The 21,393-nt window shown below is 40.8% G+C and overlaps 1 long non-coding RNA gene and 1 pseudogene across 2 annotated transcripts; one reads left to right on the top strand and one right to left on the bottom strand.

The window, feature by feature from the left end:
* On the bottom strand, window positions 1-3,200 carry LOC146490369 (uncharacterized). Its single transcript, XR_014872799.1, has 3 exons — window positions 1,144-3,200; window positions 509-662; window positions 1-138 (listed from the first exon to the last, which is right to left on the bottom strand). It is a non-coding gene; the product is annotated as an uncharacterized LOC146490369 (long non-coding RNA).
* A 10,932-nt stretch (window positions 3,201-14,132) lies between these two features.
* LOC146490368 (uncharacterized) lies at window positions 14,133-18,360 on the top strand (annotated as a pseudogene). Its single transcript, XR_014872784.1, has 6 exons — window positions 14,133-14,440; window positions 14,533-14,781; window positions 14,859-15,115; window positions 15,601-16,420; window positions 16,501-16,579; window positions 17,474-18,360. The product of XR_014872784.1 is annotated as an uncharacterized LOC146490368 (transcript).
* The last annotated feature ends 3,033 nt before the right edge of the window (window positions 18,361-21,393 follow it).

The following is a 21,393-nucleotide window of genomic DNA, read 5'->3' as shown; positions in this document are numbered from 1 at the left end:
CTGTCTGTAGCTGTATCGTAGAGATCGTAGGTGAAGACTCCACTCCAGGTGCTGCCAGAGAACAGAGCTTTGCCAGATTCAGAAGGCTCAAGTTTTCTTGGCAAAGGAATCTGGCAACGTCCGCTAACAAGATGCAGACTAGTCAGAAAAAAGAAAACATGAATTAATATTTTTATTCAAACAGGATCCATACTCCTCATCATGAGTCAGGTGAATCAATGTCTTTAGAGTAAGAAACATGGACAGGGGTATTACTGTAACATGCAGATGTGTTAAGTGTCTTTGTTACAGCTTCCTGTGTGGTCACTGCACACAAACACAGGTGTGATGCTGCTGAGCCAATTCTGTTTCATTTTATGTGCATTTCTTTTGTTTTTAATTCATCAGCTTTTGAGTTCAGCAGCACTCACCAGTACGAAAGGTCAAAATGGATGAGTTTGTAAAATAAAACCAAAACAATATGCTTTAAGATTCATGCAGTATAGATCTTTAATTTGTGGAAACTTACTGTAGGGTTACATATAAATCCCGCCCACTTTAGAAACCACCACAGTAAACACAGAAGAACAAAGGTGTAGTCACCTGGGGTTACGAAGGATGTAGCCCTGGGTCTTGTTTGTAATATGAATGGTGGACTGCTGAGTACCCATGGTGTCTGCAAACTGAAGAAGAAAAAGAGAGAGAAGAACGTGTTTCTGTTTGTGGGAGCGTCTCTGTTTGTCCATCAGTGAACACATAGCTGAAGACTGCAATAAACATGATACAAATGCCATCATAGTGTCCACTGATCATGTTACTGTCCCCGTGCTCCATCCTGTCAGACACTTCCAGGAAGACAGACCTTATTTAAAAAAATTTCCTTCAAAGGGCTGTGCAGCTTTTTCCCCCCTTAAACTTCCCTTTCTAATTTCATGCCTTTAATCTTTTAAAAACACATTTTAAAAATGGATGCTCAATGTGTTTGAGCATCTGTGACATTACTCACATTTCCACAGTCAGTGCTCCAAACACACAGAGCAGAGAAACAATGAAAAACAGATTCTAAAAAAGTAGGGGGTTAGAGAAAGTAGCATTTACATGTAAGGTTAACTAATAAACATTAACTTTTCTCATTTTCTGTCAAATACATAAAGTCATACTCACAGTGATTAGATGAATTCAGATGAAAGCAATCAGCAGTGTTTTTGTGAGCAGTCCGACTGACACCAAATAATCCTCTGTGTATACCCTAAAAGTGAAAATAGAATGTTTGTTCATGAACTGAAGGATATTTGATGAGATCAGAACACACTGATTGGAGCTCAGCTCTGACATTGTTTTCTTTGGAATATGAACAATGCAAACATTCAACGCCAGGGAGTTTCCCTGTTTGCCGTCTAGATCCTGTTAAACTTCCTACATTCAGCACAGCCAGTCAGCTACATATCCGGGGTATTTTTCCAGTAACCGTATTTGCTTACCAAAACGCCAGTGATGAAAATAAACTGTCACCGAAGATAGCTTTCAACCCATTAAGTTAATCCAGGGTTTCAGCTGTGTGTCCACATGAAAGAAGTGTTTCATAAATAATTTGGAGTAGTGCCACCTGCTCCAGACACCATGCAACAATAAATTCTTTGGTTTATCTGGTGTTTCAGTTTTATTCATTTTTATTTATACAGCGCCGAACAACAACAACAGTCGCCTCAAGACACTTTATCTTGTAAGGTAGTTCCTACAATAATACTGCTGAGACAACGCCGGTCTCTGCGATTCTTTTGGTCCTGGTAGAGATCACGCTGAGATGTTTCCATGTTTTACACAATCCTTTTATTACCCATTATTCTTACAGATGCATCTGGAGATCAGCACACTGCATTCCTATGCAGTCCTATGCTAAAGGCTGATCCAAAGAACTCCACACAACAGTTAGAGTTATAACCTCTGGTCTCCTCCCCCCTACAGTAAACACCCCCACAATGGAAATACACTAGTACAGTGGCCAAGGGTGCTGACACCCTGACCCCCACCTCCTTTTAAGGTAGTGTCCGTTTGCCCTTTGTCTGCCCCTCACCCTCAGTAACTCTTGCTACTGTCCTGGGGGTGGGGGTTGATTGTCCTTCTGCCCTGCACCTCAGTTCTTTGTTCCCATCCCAGGCCTATTTTCTATTTTGTATCCTTACACCCATTACCACAATATTATAATGTTGCAAGCAATCACAACTATATTCTCTTTAACGTTGTACATTAAGGAATCTATTCTCAACAATACATACAGAGAAAAACCCAGCAATCAGACAGCCTCTTATGCAGTGGTAGTCAAGTTATGTGAAAAAGTAATTAGTTACTAATTACTGATTACCTCTCCAATAAAGTAATCCTATTACATCACTCGTTACTTGAAAAGGATCTCTGCTCTTATGAGCAAGTGATCTCACGACAGTGGGAAGGACAAACTCCCATTTAAGAGGAAGAAATCTTGATCTGAACCAGGGAGGGACAGCCATCTGCCATGATGAGTTGGGGGTGAAGAAATGAAGATATGAACACAGGACAAAAGGCATAAACACATCGTAAATGGAGAAGAAACAATGCAAACAAGATATCACAAGATTTCTGGAAATAAGAAAAATCTGACATTTTTAATGAATCCTGACCATTGTACAGACTTTACTGACAAAGCCTTGGTTTTATAATTTAATGTTCGCTGCAGCTGCAGCTTCTGGTCCTGTATCAGTGTGTTTAACTTCAAGCCGGTTCAGACTAAAGTTCAGTTGTTAACATGAAACCTTGTTTTATCTGCCAGTGTGAACAGACATCTAATACATCTAATACAGACACACCCAGACTGTTGACTGTTTTTGGAACAAAACTGTTTGTAGTCACAGTGAGTTTCTCTGTTTCCAGTCTATAGATCCAGTCACACATAGAGCAGAGCTGAAACCAACCGTCCAATCAGTGAGCAGCATCAACACCTGAGCTTCATTCAGACTCTGTTATTGAAGATGTTGTTGTGTGAATGAAATGATGTAAATATCCAAACAGGGAGGATGATTTTCTACCGTGACGCATGTTTTCGAGGTGGTGAGCAGCTTCCCGGAAACAAGCCGGCTCCTGTATACGACTCACGCCGCCGTCAGACATCAGCAACATCAGGTTTCCTGTCTGACAGCAGTGTAGTAGCTGAGGAAGGCCGAGGTTCACGCTCACCCGGCGCTCCTCTAAGAGAGTCCCCAGTTCGAGGACTGCTGGGAGCACTGGTTTGATACCAGGCTCTTGTACAGCAGGACCACCTCCAGGAGACTTCCTCTGTGACTGGGACGGTTGAACATTGTTATTCAAACGTCTCACTGCCATCAAATTTCAAACGTGTGTTTAAAAACAGGAAAGTTTCCAGTTTCAGAGTAAAGTAAAGAAAAGGCTCTGAAATGTACTGAAAGTAAGAAAGTAAAAGCAGCTCATTGTAGGACAATTGTAACCTATTGTAATTGTATGCAAACTGAACCTTAACATTAATAATATAATATAATATAATTAGATGAGAATCCAAATGTTGTTGTAATGTAAATTCTAGTTGTTCCCTTGAATCCGTTCTATAGGACACAAGCAGTGAAAGAGAATTTAAACAGAACTCTTTCCTGTTGCTTAAATGGTAAAGTGTTTGGAAGTTGGAGGAAACCCTCAGAGCTTTTGTAGTGGCTCAGCATGGAGAACAGAATCACAGCTCACAAGGATTTCTAATGTGAGCTTCAGTACAGGCTGTGATCAGCTGACCTGCTGCTCTTTGTTCATTTAAACAGCTGAACTCAACAAGATGGAAACAGATGTTTCACAGGTGCCTTGGCTGATTTCCATCCCCTACGCTGACAGCACACTATCAAATCTTTATATTAGACAGGAGAATGTTGGTATATAGATTGAACTGAGTGAATCAATCTAAGCATTATCATCTGAAATGCAACAAATCTCTGCTACACTTGATGTAACTCAACTCTGGCCATGAGCACCAGTCCAACACAGCGCTTTACTAAACACTTTAAGGCTCATGTAGCCCCATTATTTTAAATTGCACAGCTGCCTCGTGGTTTGTGTCACATATTTGTTTTTTGTTGCCCACAGATGTGGATCGTAGTATAGTTTTGGATTTGGACTGCTACACTCAGATACTAACAGACAGAAACAAAGAGAAGCTGTCTTCTCTGAAGATGGTCTGCCTGGATGACAGGCAGCCTTTGTCTCTGGGCCAGAGAGATGGAGGTCCATGGAGCAGTGGAAAACTCATCTGAAATTCTGTTTGATCATAAAGTGTGAAAACCTCTCACTGGAGCATATTCGTCTTCCCTCTCATATAAAAAAGCCAACACAAGCAAACCTGGTAACCCAAGAAAAACTCCTCAGTATTTGAAGAACACAAAGTTAGTGTGTTAGTTTGTTTTGCAGGACATCTCACAGTGTGATACATCATTTATCAAACACACCATATAGAAATCCAATATGTCAGTAACACAATAAGGTTACATTCATGGAATATTGTTGTGAGCCCTTTGAGCTAATGTGATGAAATCATAACTATATGTTGATTAAAGTCTAATATCCCTAATTGAAGCACTTTAAAGTGGAAAAATCTCCCTTATTTCAGCTGTAATCACACACTTTGGTTTTCAGAGGAACGGCCAATAAAAGGAAAGACTTGACTGAGTGAAAAAGGATCCAAGCTGGTGATGATCCAGTGCAGCTGGTCTCAGGGAATAAAGAAACAGCCTGATCAGCTTCTCTACAAAAACAAGGAGAGTTTCATGTTGTGCTTGAATATGTCTGTTACTTTAGTTATAAACTTCCTCTATTGGAGCTGAATGCTGTGATGTGTCTGCAGCTCTACATGTATTATAGGAACATGAATGATGATAATCCACAGCAGATCTGAGCAAAACTAAACTCTGTTCTTTCAATGGTAGTGTGTACAAATTCACTTTGTTTTCTAGTCATTTCCCACTTCACTTTTCTCAATACTAAGCTTTGTATTTGGATTCTTTGGATTTGAAGCTTCAACAAAACCTTTTTCCTCTTTTGTTCCTCAGAACAAATTCTGATGGCTCATTGGCTGTGATGGAGGAGCCAAACAGCTAGACCACATGTGTCAAAGTCAAGGCCCGCGGGCCCCATCCGGCCCGGCGTACATTTATATCCGGCCTGCGAGATCATTTTATATAGATGTACTATTATTGTTATGCATGGCCCGGCGATATGAGGTGCTAATAATATACAAACTACTGATCCCATAATGCAACGCTGCAGCCTCCTTGCTGAACGCTAGGCTAACTGGGAACATTCCGTCAATCACGTCAAACTTCTGTTATAGTGAAGCTCACCGCTCACAATGGTGGAGAGAGAAGTTGATTCTGAAAGCAGAGCCTTTCAGCGCCAGTGGGTGACTGAATATATATTTACAGACATTGCTGGTAAACCCGTGTGTCTTATTAGTGGAGCTAATGTGGCTGTAATGAAGGAATTTAATCCAATTTTTTATTTATGAAGCACTTTAAAATACCCAGCACAGGAACAAAGTGCTGTACAGAAAATAAGTTAAAACAATAGAATAACAGAAAACAGCAAAATAAATAAATAAAACACATAAAACATAAAATTAAAACAGCCCTTTATTAAAACAAAAACAAGATAAAACAGCATTGAATCACCTAAAAACAACTGAAATAAAAATAAAAATAAAAACCAACATCTCACGTGGTGTCAAAGGCCAGGGTAAAGAGGTGGGTTTTCAAGAGTGACTTAAAAACAGATAAAGAACTGGCCTGTCTAATCTCTAAAGGAAGCTCGTTCCACAGTTTGGGAGCTGCTACAGCAAAAGCACGAACACGAAGTTTACGCCCAGTCCTGGGTACATGCAGGAGCAGCTGATCAGCTGACCTGAGAGAGCGGGTGGGTGTATGAGGCTGTAGCAGCTCAGAGAGATAAGATGGAGCGAGGCCATGGAGAGCTTTAAAAGCAAATAAAATAATTTTAAAATGAATCCTAAAAGAAATGGGCAGCCAGTGACGTGAAGCTAAAACAGGGGAAATGTGCTCAAACTTTCGAGTGCCAGTTAAAAGACGAGCTGCGGCATTTTGCCTCCTCTGTAGATGACTGATATATGACATGCTGACCCCAATATAAAGGTCATTACAGTAATCCAGCCGAGTGCTAACAAAGGCGTGGATCACTGTCTCAAAGTGCTGCCGTGAAAGAATTGGCTTTATTTTTGCAGCTGCCTGAGCTGAAAGAAGATTTTACCACTGCCTTAATTTGATTATCAAACTTCAGATCACACTTTGACCCCCGGGTTTGTGACAGTTGGCTTAACATACTGGGCCAGGGAATCTACATACACATTGGGGGTCTCAGTGGGGCTACCAAAAACCATCACCTCTGTCTTTTTATCACTGAATTTTAAAAAGCTAACAGACATCCAAACCTTAATGTCATCGAGACACTGAAGTAATGGCTGTGTAAGGTATCTGCCTTTTTTCTTTAGAGGGACATAGATCTGACAGTCATCAGCATACAAGTGGAAAGGAATGCCGTGTTTTCTCAGCACAGAACCAAGAGGAAGCAGATATAAAGAGAAGAGGAGGGGGCCTAGAACTGAGCCCTGTGGGACACCACACAAGAGGGGAGCGGAGGACGACACATAGTCACCGAGGCTGACACAAAAAGTTCGCCCCGCCAAGTAGGACCTGAAACACTCCAGTGCTGTGCCCCTAATGCCCACCCAGTGCTCCAAACGAGAGAATAAAATGGCATAATCCATGGTATCAAACGCAGCTGTCAAATGTAAAAGCACAAGAACAACACAGTCCCCAGCATCAGTCGCTAAAAATATGTCATTAAAAACTTTTAAAAGGGCTGATTCAGTGCTATGAAAGGGTTTAAAACCAGATTGGAAAACCTCTAAAACATTTTGCTTTTCCAGGAAGGCCGTTATTTGGCTGTAAACTACCTTTTCAAGAATCTTGGAAATAAAAGGTAGTTTGGAGATAGGTCTGTAATTTGCAAGAACCGTAGGATCAAGAGCAGTTTTTTAATCAGGGGTTTGACTACTGCATGTTTACAATCTTTAGGGACAACACCTGACATCAGACTATGGTTTACCAGCTCAAGAACCAAAGGACCAACTGTAGGTAACACCTCTTTTAAAAGTTGAGGAGGGACAGCATCATTTGGAGACCCTGCAGGCTTACGATGACCAACAGTCTCCTTTAAAAAGGACAGAGTCACAGGCTCAAACCTGTCAAAGACAGCAGAGCAGGAAACAGAGAATGAGAGGTCATGAGCACAAGGAGAGAGAGAGAATTAAATTTAAGACGGCACTACGAGACAAAATGTCAGGATAAGCTGAAAAACCTAAACGCAGAAACTACAGGAAGTAGAAGAGCTAAAGAAGAATCTGACATTTCAGCAGACATTTGTCACCAGAGCAAAACCACAAAGTGAAGCTGTTGTGAAAGCAAGTTTTATTGTAGCAGAGGAGCCAAATCAGCCGGTACCACTCTGAAGAGCTGCAGGATGAAGCTGTGGACGTCTTGTGTCCAGACAAAACGCAGAGTTTGGCAAATGTGAGCCTGAGCAGAAATACGATTGCTGATCGGGTTCACTGATTTAAGAACACAGTTGTGTGAAAGAAGCAAAAACTTTATTGCATACTCTCTGTGGATGAAAGTATAGACATGATGGACATTGCACAGCTGGCCAGCTTCATGCCTGGAGAGGAAATATTGGACATTAAATCGATGCAGGGGACAACGACAGGAAAAGACATTTTTTTAAAACATATGTCAAAGTGTAACGACATGAAACTGGGACAAACTTGTTGGACTTACAACAGATGGAGCGCCGGTGCTGTGCGGTGAAAAAAGCGGACTAGTCAGCAGGATGCGAGTAAAGATGCAGGAAAACTGTACCGGTGAGTTATCAGCAGATCACTGCATCACACACCAGGAAAGGCTGTGTGGTAAAGTCCTAAACATGGAGCATGTAATGATCACCGTAACGCAGACCGTAAATCTTATCTGAGCTAAAAGTTTATATCACCGTCAGTTTCAGTCTTTTATGTGGGAAATAGATTCAGAGTTTGCCGACATTCCTTATCACAGAGGTCCGCTGGCTGAGTTGGGGGAAAGTTCTCAACAGAGTTTTTGAGCTCAGCAAGGAAACCTGTCAGTTCATGGACATGTTTGATGCTGTGAAGGCGTTTCACAAATCCAGTGCAGCCTGCCTCACTTTCCCTGTTGCAGTCATGTTGAACCAAGTCAGCAGACTTTGCTGAGCTGCACCTGTGCAGATTCAGATGGAGCTGCAGTGTAATGATGCACTCAGGCAAACTACGACACTGAACGGCCCGAAGAGTTTATTAGCTCCACTCCTGCAGCAACACCCAGCTCCTCTACATGCGGCTCCAACCTTGTGTTTGCTTTCATTTATTTTTTCTGGGGTTTTGGCAGCATGTTCATATTTCTAACTTGCATAATTTTGACAGGATATATTTTTATGAAGAGCAAAATATTTAAAGTTAAAGTTTATTTTTTTAAGTTTATTTAATCTGGAATAATATTCTTGTCTGTTTTTATTCATATTTATGTTTAAAGAACATTGTTTTAGTGTGTTCAATAAATGTTTATCTTGTTTGGCCCCCGACCTAAAGTGTGCCTTGAGTTTTGGCCCCCTGTGCGATTGAGATTGACACCCCTGAGCTAGACGTTAACTGCGACTGAAGAGTGGGACCAAGAGAAAGTGTGCACACACACAATGGTCACTTCATGAATATATATGAACACATTTACATGAGCACAAACTGATTTCAAGTCCAAATCAAAAAGTTTGTGAGGGATTTTGTTCATGTCATGGTTACTGGATGGACTCACGCGCAGACAGTTCTTTCTTTGTGAACAAAAGGAGGTAATTTATTTACAATAGGGATCACCTCAGTGCTATATATATGTACAGTGAGCTGGGAGGGGGTCCAGGGCTCCAGGGAAAGAGGGGGTAATCCACACACAGGCTTCCTCCTTCGCACAGACTCACTCCAAAGCTCCACTCACGCTGCCACACCCAGGAAGGGTCCGTGATTTGGTCCAGAAGGGGGATATCTACACACAGAAATCAATGTTAGTTCCACAGCAAAGTACACACAGAAAATTATTTTGATGAAGCCGAGAGCACGAACTCAGAAGGTTCAACATTCCAGCAGTGAGCTGCTTTGTGCCACTGCCTTAAATAGCAGCTGGGGAAATCAGCCAGATCAGCAGCAGGTGGAGACAATCACACAGGTGCGTAGCAAGAGCCCGTAATGAGCTCCGCCCAGGCAGAGAGATTTCTATTGAACAGAAACTTGATGACTGATGTGTGATGATGTTTAAACGGTTTGAGTGATGAACCAACAACTAACTAAGTCTGAGTCCCAGTTTAAGCCAGTGAAACCTGTTCCACCATAAACAGTATGATTGAGCAGAGCCAACAGTTTGTAATGCACTAGTTTCATCACATGTTTTCCTCTCTCTATCTCCGGCTGTTTACATGAAAAGAAAGAACCAACTTTCTCTCCCAGCTCAAGACACACAGCTGATGTTAGCCAGGAAAACATTACACACTGACTTTAATGGAGAAATCACACACAGTTTGTTGTGTGAAGAAATCAAACATGAGCTGAACAAACAGTAAAGTTCCTAAAGACAAACTGTTAAAGGAGGAAACAAACTCACAGTTTCTTCACACACCAACAACAAGCTCCACTCCACACCTGTGGGCTTTTTTAAACATCCTGTCTTGACTTGTGTTATTCTGCCTCTAAACGGTCTTTGCTGTGTTTCTTTCTCCACCCGTCCCCAAAAAACCCCAATGAGAAATCAAATCAAACAAATGTGTGCAGGATTAAAATGGTCCAATATCATATTTGCCATTTCCCAAACTGCACACGCTCGATTCGTCCCCTCAACAGCAGGATTCAACAAAATAAGACGTCCTTTAGACTTTAAAGTGCTGTCAGTGAAATATCACAAACAGTTCGGTTACACCTCTTCCCTTCTGTTTTTCTTTTCCTTCCTCTTTCTTTCTCCCTTTCCTATCCCTCAGTCATGTCTGCCCCGTCTGTAACAACTGAAAATAAAATAAAATAAATAATAAAAACAAAGGTCGATCAAATGGACCAATACGGCAATGCCATGATGATCCATTTGGCAAAATAAATCCATTGGGTATCCTTGTTGGTCTTCAGACAACAATTCTGACGGCTAAAGAACCAAATGGGACAGGCAGAAGAAAAAAAAAAACATCCCTAAAGACGCAGGAATAAGTAGTAGGATTTAAGAGTGTAATAAAAGACTGAAACAGAAGGTGGCTGCACTGCATGTACAAGGATGCCAGCTGCCATTAAACCCCAAAGAAACTGTGTCCGGTATCATAGCTGTGTACAAATTCAGGAACCACATCCTCCTGTGCCCGCATTAGAAGGCCAATTACGTTACAGTGATACAACGAAGACTGTTCAAATTCGAAGACTCTGACAAATGCATCCTTTCCCCAGATCTGAAGGATGGGTCGGGTGTATACTTCATGGCCCAACCTATCCCAGAATTTGTAGCGTGGCCCACATCAGTTTCCAACAATGGCAGCAACTAGTTTTAATATTACTCTTTCTGGGTCACAAAATAAACTTTAACTTATTTTAATGGCGACATTGTAGCTGTGCAAGCTTCAAATATCTGCTCAGTTTATCAAGACACCACATATTTTCAGAAGCACTCTGACGTTTTCGGAGATGTCTGTTACCCACCTTGGCTAGTTCGATAGCTAGCCGGGGTTCAAGGCTCACTAGAGCCGGTGAGACCACTGCACTCCCGTAATCATTTTCAAACCCACCGCCATCTTTTGCTACTCAGGTTAAACATGATATATAAGTCACTTAGATAACTTAAAATGTTATTGTTTGGCTTTTTTTTAGTATTTTATTTGTTCCTGAGTAAATCGGGTTGGCTGAGATTAAAGTTATACACAGTTATAAAGTTATAAAGTTTACACAGCTGTAGTGATGGTCCGCTTGAAGCTGACGCTTCGGTGCGTGTGTCAAAAAATCAACACACTGCTTCAGAAGCGCTGTGTCGAAGCTTGATTCGTTTGGCCAGAATCACGTGATCAGTGACGTCCGAAGCTTCATTTAGAGCCTAACGGCTTTGGTGTCTGATTCAATGGTTTATAAGGAGGTGAATCATTCGAGGGATTTGTGGTGTTTGGATGGTGACAGATAGCGAACCACTGACCACAAGTGCATGGAGGCAGGACCTCACAGCAGAAGCATACTCCATAATGTGTTGTACATTATTATATGTACATTATATGTAATGTGGTATTTTTCAATTATTGTACTTACCAACATCAAGAAGTCACAAGCAAAGAAAGACCACACCATGGTGCATGTTTGAACAAGGAGAGTTTACTGGTCAAAATTATGTATTAAACAAATAAACAACATTTTTTTTAACCCCCCAAAAATACATGTTTAAAGCAACACAACGGCAGCCCAATATCAGACAGAAGTCCACTCTGTAGAGTTTTATTTTGTGGATTCAAGCTGCTCTTCATATTTTTGGCCACCAGGTGTCACCAGAGAGGACTGTGTTGAAAAGCTTCGAGTAATGAACCGTTTTTCAATACAAGCTTCAGTGTTTCAGAAAGCTTCATCTGGCCATCACTAGCTGGCAGGGAAAAAGCATACAGACGCCAACTAAACGAAACTTGGAAACAACAAACTAAAACTCACAGGGAGATCCACACAGCAAGAGAGACAATGCAACACTGACTCAGAGAAACACAGGGTTTAAATACACTGGGAAGTAACGAGGGGAATGAGACACAGAAGGGGAGCACAGCTGGGGGAAATCAGAACTAACGAGACAAGGAAGCGTAAAGTGAACACACTGAGATCAGACACGGAACTTCAAAATAAAACAGGAAACACACACGCAAAGACACAGACTCAGAGACGCGGGCTTAACACAGAGACCTGACTACACTACACAGGCAGGGACGACGGAAAACAGAGGGAGCACAGAATAAACACTGGGAAACCAAAACACAAACTGTCATAATTCATAATATCAAAAATAAGGGTACAAAAATCAAAAACACTCACCGACCCAGAACCATGACAGTAATAAACTATCATCTTGCCTTTATATTTAGTTAGCTCATACCTTAAAAACTTAAAGCTGTAAGCTAATGATAGTTATATAACAGCAGATGCATGCTGGTGCAATAAACTGTCAGTGATTCTTGAGATAAGGGACAAAACATGTCCGCCAGATAAAACCCAATTTTGGGGTTAAAAATATGAATACAAGTGGTAACCCAACTGACTAAAAGACAAACCAAGGCAATGTTTATACAACAAAAGTATGATTTTGCATTTTTTATACATATATATTTATTTTAAATGGTACAACAGATTACCAGTAATTTAAAAATCCATTGTCCAGAAGCAGGTGGGAACTGTTTTAGGGGCTTGTTTAGTGTTCATCCTCCAGCTTCACTGTGTTTATATTATGCTAACATAGCTGTGTCACCAGCGATCACCTAGCACATCATTATATACCAGCTAGTCCAACTTCAGTAACCCTACAAAAGTTGAAGAAAGAGTTTCTCATAAAGGGAAAGATGGAGAAATAAAGAACATCAGTGATCTGAAAAAAAGAGAAAAAAGTCAGAAGAGAAGGTTTTGGAAACAAGCACAGAGAGTCAAAAGGAGAGAAAGTCCAGCAGCGTCTAAACACAACCACAGAGAACTTTAGGAATCAAGGAGCAGGCAGCTGCTTGCTGGTGAACTATTAAAATGCAGAACTTGACGTGTGCAAAAACAGAATTGTTATGAAGTGTTTTGTGATATTACAAAGGTTGTTAAGGTTTAATGGTCATTTTGAAAGAAATAATATCCTGTTTTCTACTCGTGTGTCACCACCGTCAGCACCTTGTCAACCATAATATGGATTTTTTGTTTATTTTTCTGTTTTGAAGAACCATATATTTTCCTCCCTCATGATCTTCCAATAAAAATACGTAATTTTCTCAATAAATGTGTAATTTGCATGCTGCTTAATATGACTGTTTCTTATACAGATTAAATAAAAGCTTCTGAAAATATGTATGACTGTAACTCTAATAATAAAAAGCCAAAACAATCTTATTTTTAAATGTGGTATAATTACTCTGAAAACATATGTGCATAAACAGTAGAACAGAGAAGCTGCTAATAGTCAAAATGAAACAACTTAATTTAAAATATATATTTTTGCATTTCTTTGTATTTGACGGTGTTGAGAAAAACCTTGCACTTCTCCAGCAAAAACATAAGTTGTTAAAAAATGTTACACCTGGCAGATTGTACCAAAACATGGTGAGACAGCCAAAACTTTGTAACAATTATATGTAAATATGTTTTTGAAAAATCAAAAAATATATTTTAGAAAATCAAAACCAGTTTTGTCCAATGGATGATGATCTGATTAGTCAACTAATCGCAAAAATAATCGGTGACTAGTCGACAATCAAAATAATCGTTTGTGGCAGCCCTACTGTGAGTATCCAACTTCACTGAAATGCAGTCAGATGTTTCTCATTTTATGTTTTCACTTGTTTCTTTATCTTTTCCTGATATGCTTGTATTTAAATAAGGGCTGGGTTTAAAAATGAGGATTTCCCCAATTCACATAGATTTTAGCTTGAATAACACGATATCGATTTATTAAATCCTGAATTGATTTTTAAATATGAATGAATTTGGCCTAATACGCCAGAATCACAGTTTAAAGCTAACCACCAAACAGCTAAAAAAGCAAAGGAGAACAGATTCCACACAAAGACGTAAACACAAAGCGTGGATCGTTAGCCCACAGAGAGGCCGTCACTGCTGAAAGTCAACATCTCACAGACTCTGATGCTGCTGGTTTTGTCACTCTGACCAAAACTGACTGAACCAGCAGTCTCTCTCTCTTCTCTCTTTTTCAAAAATGACCTCCAACAAAAAAGCCTATTGTCTGCTGTTCAATACTGAACAAAATTAAACTTTTTAAAATTATGCAAATTTACTTAACTCTTAGCTATGTCTCTAATCAAACCTCTGTAACTTCACTCTGCTTCACTTCATCAGCATATTCTGTTTCTCTCTCAGGTTACGCACTGATGTGGTGTTGCTGCTGCTTCGATGGGTTAGAGCAGACAGAGTTTCTCAGTCGTTGGTCATTGAAACGCTTTCCATCACTAAAAGCTTCTTCCTGTCAGACAGAGTGTTGCTCAGAGTTGTCAGTAGTGTTGCGTCTCTGCTGAGGGTCTGGACAGTCAGACACTTAGACCTGTCAGAGCTCTGCATCCCACCTCAGCATCTCACTGCGCTGCTGCTTCATCGTGGCCCACTGAGTATCAGGTAATCTGTCTGAAGTCACATCGTGTTTAAAGTAGCAGATTCTTCTGTGTTTAACAAATGTATTCTTGAATGTTACTGTGATTCTTCTCCAGAGTGAAGAATGAGAACCTGCAGCAGCTTCCTGCCCTCCTTCATGAAGTCCAGGACCTGGAGCTGACTCAGAGTTTCTTCAGTAAAGTAGGTGGAGACCTGACTTCCTGCTGTCTGACCTGGGAGGTTCTTTACTTTCTCTTACAGCACTCATCGGGTCAGACCATCACAGTCAACCTGACAAAGGTCAGCTGTTTAGAGGAAAACATCTCCCATCTGCTGCCCTTCCTGGACAGGATTGTGTTTCAAAGGTTGGTGTTTTATCTTAATAATATCCTCTGACTGGAGTTGTCCATCATGCCAGCGTTAACACTCTGAATGCTTTCAGGTCCAGTCCCAGCTTTGTGTTATCTGCCATCAGACACATCCATGAAGCTCACAGCAGTCACAGTGTAGCAGCTTTACTGAGGTCACTGCGTCATGTGATCAATCTGACCTGCACACAGCTGGACTCGGTGGACTTTTCAGCTCTGCTCTTCATCCTGCATCACAGTGATGGAGTCAAACTCAACCTGCTGTGGACCTCCATACCAGCAGAGAGCTCAGAGTCTCTCCTGTTTGCTCTGGACAAGTGTCTCAGCTCAGGTCAGACATTACTGACGGTTTAACCTAACAACATAACCACTCGTCATCACTGAGGTAATGGTTTAATGCCTGCTTAGTGCATACATGATATACATGTGATCTGTATTTGGATAACTGGCTTCACTGGTCGTGGAAAATGATGTGTATTTTTACATTTCTGCGCTTTGACAGTTTGAAAGGTCGACTTCACAGATGTTTCTTTGAAATCAAACATCAGGCCTGTCGTGCTAATCAGGATCTGAATGGAAAGGACACATTTTTAGGTGGTCAGACTTGTGCTGTGATCAGACCTCATTACTGTGGGTGTAAAGTCAGGCTGGGCAGGTTAACTAAAGTTAGCAGGAAGAGGCAAGTTAACTAGAGTTAACTCCATGTAAGTAAATGTGGTTACAGTTCAGATGATGGACTCCTGTATAAAATGTCAGGATTCAGTACAGATTGAATGTAAGCACCAGGTGTGAATCTGGTTTGTATCTTTTCTAAAGTGTTGACAGGACTTTGCTGCTGAGGTTGGTCCACTGCTGTGCTACAGCCCAGCTGTGGGCATCAGCAGGCCTGCAGAGGGCTCTGCAGCACAGGCTGGATCTGTCCTGCTCCTCCTTTATGGACCTGGAACAGGAGGAGCAGAGAGAAGCTTTGAGACTGACGGCTGCTGACTGCTGGGCCCTCTCCACCGTCCTGGGTCACAGCAGCCAGGAGACACCTCAGAGACTGTGAGGTGGACGACTTGGGTCTGGACCTGCTGCTTCTTGTTCTGGACAGAGTCCGGCTCAGGTGAGAAACTTCAGTCTGTATTTATTTCATTAAAATCCATCTTTGGCTCGTACCTGATCTGTACGTCTGACCACTAGCTGCATTTTTCTGTCGATCAACTTTAGTAAATTTAATTTAAAGCCAAAAACATGTTTGTACACTATTATTTCAGTTGCACTTTCTATTACAGCTCGGTAATAAAGTGGTAATAGTAGGGTAACAAGGCAGAAACAAGAATGTAATAATGTGGTCATTTCTAAGTTGTTACCACTCAGAAACCTCAGGTAGTTTCTGTGTATTAAGCAGGATTCAGAGCTGCAAAATGCAAAATGTCTGTTTCTATTTAATAACACATTAATAACCTATTAATAACTTTAAAAGTTATTAATAGGTTATAAGTCACAGCACACTGGATCAGTGGACCTGCAGCTCTTTGGCTCGGCTGCTGGACTCATCTGAAGGTCTGACAGAGCTGGACCTGAGTCACTGTGAGCTCACTGACCAGCTGCTGCACACACTGATCCCACAGCTGCACAAAGTCCAAGTCCTGGAGTGAGTTTCTGATCACAGTCTGATTTCTTCTTCACCCAGAGGAACTCTTGTGATTTTCTAACTTTTCTTTGTTTTTACAGTCTGAGTCACAATAAACTGACCAATGCCTCCACCAACATGTTACTCCACCTGACCTCCATCAGGTCCTCCATTCAATCTGTGAGTTGAGTGAGCTCCAAAGTTAACAGAGCTCACAGTGACTTTCATCTGGGAGGATCTGTATTTATCACATGAAGCACATTAGCATCTGATTTCTTTATTAGTTCAGTATAATTAAGAAGACGAGACAGTGTGGCTGTTTACTGACTCTGAAAACTTTGTTCTCTCACCAAAAATACTGTTAGAAAAATACTCGTCACTACGTGAATTTGTTAAAAAGCGTCTGCACAGGAATGATTTTGATAACCTCAAGTCCTCAGTTTGGGAAAAGACGGCGCATTTTAATAATTTTACATTCTGCTGAGTAACTTAATAGATAATATTTATTAGTAGATTTATATGAATGAAACTCAGTAAAGATATCTTTAAAGTTTATATACGAGAGTAAAGGACGTTCCTCCCTTCAGACACACATTATATTGTATATGAGGTTATTACATAATAAAAATACTCGTATAATTTCACCATTAAATATTAACTATTAAACTATTAGATTATTATTATTATTATAGATATTATTGTTACATTTACTGAAAGAAGTTAGATAAATATCACTCCCATGTATCTCAAATAAAAGCACACCTGAAGGTAATCAGATTACTGCTGTAATATCTGATCCTGTGACTCAAAAGGCTTTTTCACAGATTTCAGACCTCTGCTCTAAAATAATGTGATCATTCAGCTGTGTTTTTGTAAGATTGTGAATTTGTTTAAACCAAAATCCTGAAGATTAAAATTGAAAGTTTCATTTAAAGTTTAGAGACAGCAGCATCACGGCGCTGGTTGTGTGTCCCTGCAGAGTAATCCGGGGTTTGATGGCTGTGATTCACTGTGAACAGTTTCTAGTTTTTCTCTGAGTGACGTTCACTGACTCTGCTGTCGTCCTGTTTTTAGAGTTTTTGGCAACAAGATCAAGGACAGACGACACTTGAAAGACATCACTTTGAGATTTGGTGAATCAGCCGCCATCAGTCTTTGATCTGAGCAACAGAAGAGGAGAAACATCATCATCTTCACATCAGTGTGAAGCTGAGACATGGCTCTGCAGCCCTCCACAAACAGGAAACATCATAACAGAACTTATAGTCAAGTAAAAACAGATGAGGCAGTGTTTTGGATTAGCTTCATTCTCTTGGCGTGCACTTGAGGTGCAGCCAGTTTGAACTGTGGGATTAACAGGAGGAGGACCTGCTCAGGGAAATGTGATGGTTTAACAATGAGATGGCCTCAGAACAGCTGTCAGATTATCAGGATACTGAGAAAGGAAATATATTTATTTATCTGCTAGAGGGTGTGGGGGGCCACAGCCCCGTCCTCCAGGGCATGAAGCAGGTATGGAGGAGATCATGACTCCAGACATCCAGAGGCCCCCAGAACACAAGAGACCAAGGAAGACCAACAGAGGGGCAGCTGCACCACTGTCCCAGAAAGGGCTGAGGAGAGCCCCAGATGAGGGGTCACTCAGCAGCCGCGGAGCAGAAGCCGGGGGACCTTTGACCTTTTGTTTAGGTGCACAGAGGAGTCTGTGGAAACATCCAGAACTGAGGCAGTGCTACAGATGTCTTCAAATAAAGTGGTGTATTATCCATGTTTTCTATGGATCACATCCAACATCCTGATCTAACAAGCCCCCTTTTTGTGGATTTTAGAGCCTCTGACTTTTGCTGCGTCTGCGTCTCATTTCAAGCACAAGAGCAAGAAGTGGATGAAGAAATGGGGCGAGTGGGGTCAGTGTAGTGCATGTCAGCTGTGCTCACACATGCTTTCACAAAGAACATGTGTATTCATTGGCAGCATTAAGGTGCACTTTAGTCTTCATAATAATAAAGTATTCTGACTTTATTATTATGAATCCTCACAGTCATGTTGCAGCTCTGCTTTGCTTTAAGAAAATGTTCTACCAGGATGTTACTTTCCTAAACGTGTTCTCCAAATGTTCCCAAAGACTTTGTTCTAAGTAGTTCTACATGATGAAACATTCACACTGAGTTTAAGAAGGACACACAAACACCATCTGTCCTTTCATCATGTGTACAAACGTGTTCAGATGTCAAATGTACCGTGAATGGATGTAAATGTGGATCGTTCCAATAAAATGAGACAGTTTTGTAAGTGGATCACAGTTTGAAGTTCATTGAAACCTATAAGAACATGTTATTCAAACCAACTTTATCCAACAGGAAGAAGCATCAGGGGAACAGGAAACATTCAAACATGTTTACTGTAAGAACTGCACAAAGGAAGGAAACACAATCCTACACACGACCACTTTAAAATGGACATTTAGCTTTTCAAACATCAGGGAGCTGCAATAACAACACTGTGCCCATTCTGATCAGACTGAAATATTTATAGAGATTTATCCATGTGCTGGAAAAGGATTTGATATCAACATATATGCAGATTAGTAGGAGCATTTTCTTCATATTGATTTAGAGTTCAGTACTAGGAATATGTAGAATTAACATCTGTGTGCATGACGAGTGATGAAAATTCAAAGTCAGGCTTTCAAAGGACGTCAGAATTGGAGTCTCTATCTGTGACTGTCCCAGAGGAACCTACCTGAGGGATTATTAAAGATCTTTCTATCTAGAAAGACTTGCATTGATTTACAGTGTACAATTCTTTCTAATCTATTAACATCTTCCTCCAAATCCTGTTTCTGCTGCATCAGAAGGGCTCAAACCTCCTGCTGTTTCTACTGGACCATCAATTCTATTTTATGATGATCTTCAAAGATAAAAACGTGAGTTTCTTTGTGAACTCTGTGAAATGCTTCTGATGTTTAGTTTGAACCAATCCTGTGTCAGCTGCAGCCACATCATTGCATACAAATGGGTGCGTTCCTGTTTAGACCTGCTGGCTGTCAATTGGCTTCATTCCATTTCAGACTGGTCAGCTGTAAACTCAACATGGCTCCTGTGTTAGAAGAGCCTCTGGTTTTAAAGTTTGCACATTTAATAGTTTCTTTCCAACACTATGGAGCTACCAGCCCAGTATATGTAGCCACAGTAGATGGAGTTATCAAGCTGCACTGACAAACATCAGGACTCATGTGATCCCTACATGTGGACCTTTCACAGATGATCCAAGTGCAGATTCAACTCTGCATTACATTTGACTTCAGCTCTTACACACTTTCATTTTCTAGCTGTGTCACTTCCTGCTTTTTGGATCAGATAGTTTATCCATGTCCACAAATGTTTGGCTGCATGTTTGTATCATCTATATTTCCAGTCTTCATACAGCCGATATTTCATGTGAGCTCCCATCTGCCAGCTGCCATCACGTTTTCAGGGTTCATTCAGTGTTGAAATGTAGGACAAACAGCAGCACATGTTCTCTAAATGTTTTCAGTCATTTTAAATGAAGCTGATACTACATGAGACATTTTCCACAGTTATTGTCTTTGAACAGAGAATAATAAAGCCATCAAACATATACAGGCTGTGCAAATACAAACTTCTGTGGTGCATTTGATGACCTGCAGAGGAGAACAAGTCAGGTTTTCAGCCCTAACACGACCTCTTTGTTCTCAATACTACAAAACCTTCAAAGGCTGCCATGCAAGTTTGCATGAATCACCAACACAGTTGTGTTTGTTTCTAGTATAGTTATAAATAAGGTGATCAAATATCTGCTGACTGATTAGATCCAGTATCTATTACAGATGAACTGGATATCACAGCATGTTGTTAATCCGTCATATCAAACTAAACAGTGTTGCTGGTGTAAATATCCTCCAATAAAGATGAGGGCTGCTGTTGCCAGGTAACGATGATGTCACACTGGATCTTCTGATCTTTAGCATCGTAGCGCTCGGAGTCTGATGTTGGCTCATGTGTTGTCACCAACATGACGTTCTGCTAGTCAAGGCCTCACCTTAACCCACTGATGCTGATCACACAGACCCACTAATACAACTGTTTTATCAGGTTTATGCAGCGTCAGCATTAATGTCACATTTAATCAGACCACATTTACATTACAAGCCCACTACAACCATTATCAACATGTTAAATTACATTATACATCCTGACTGATTTAAAGTATTTTAACCTGATTCATTGTTTCCACCTTAACAGTTCATTCCTCAAATCAAACAAGATATTTGACCCTCAAAAAATGTATCAACAAATAATTTTGCAATAAAATATTTATTCTTCAACTTTTACAAGTGAAATCAAACAAGTGATCTACAGATCTATTTTGAACTTACTGACAACCTTGCTGTGTCCCTGCACTACTTTCAAGAATGCATGCGGGAGGTCAAAGAATGGTTCCTGAGTAATTCTCTTGTTTTAAACGATAAGAAGACTGAGATTGTGGTATTCAACAGTAAAATCCCTCGTGCCCAACTCTGTGCTGCCCTGGGTTCCTTTGCTAGCTCTTCCTGTGACTATGTCAGTAACTTGGGTGTGCTGCTGGATAGCTCACTCAAACTCGATAAGCAAGTGTCTGCTGTAGTGAGATCTAGCTTCCACCAACTGCGCCTTATCTCTAAAGCCGGCATTATGCTCCACATGAGGACCTGGAGAAGCTTATTCACGCTTTTGTGACCTCCAGGTTGGATTATTGTAACTCCTTGTACTACGGTCTCCCCTCTTCTCTTCTTCTTACACTGCAAACAGTCCAAAATGCAGCAGCCCGCCTCGTGACTGGTACCAGGAAATTTTGCCCTATTACACCTGTTCTAGCTAGTTTACACTGGCTGCCCATAAAGTACCATATTCAATTTAAAATATTACTCCTTACGTTCAAAACTATTAATAACTTAACGCTGAGTTATCTTAGTGAACTTCTCAAACCACAGA

Source organism: Neolamprologus multifasciatus, unplaced genomic scaffold (assembly GCF_963576455.1).
Source record: "Neolamprologus multifasciatus unplaced genomic scaffold, fNeoMul1.2 scaffold_10, whole genome shotgun sequence".
NCBI classification, from domain to species: Eukaryota; Metazoa; Chordata; class Actinopteri; order Cichliformes; family Cichlidae; genus Neolamprologus; species Neolamprologus multifasciatus.
The sequence above is the reverse complement of the archived record's forward strand: the minus strand, read 5'-3'. Positions and strand labels throughout refer to the sequence as shown.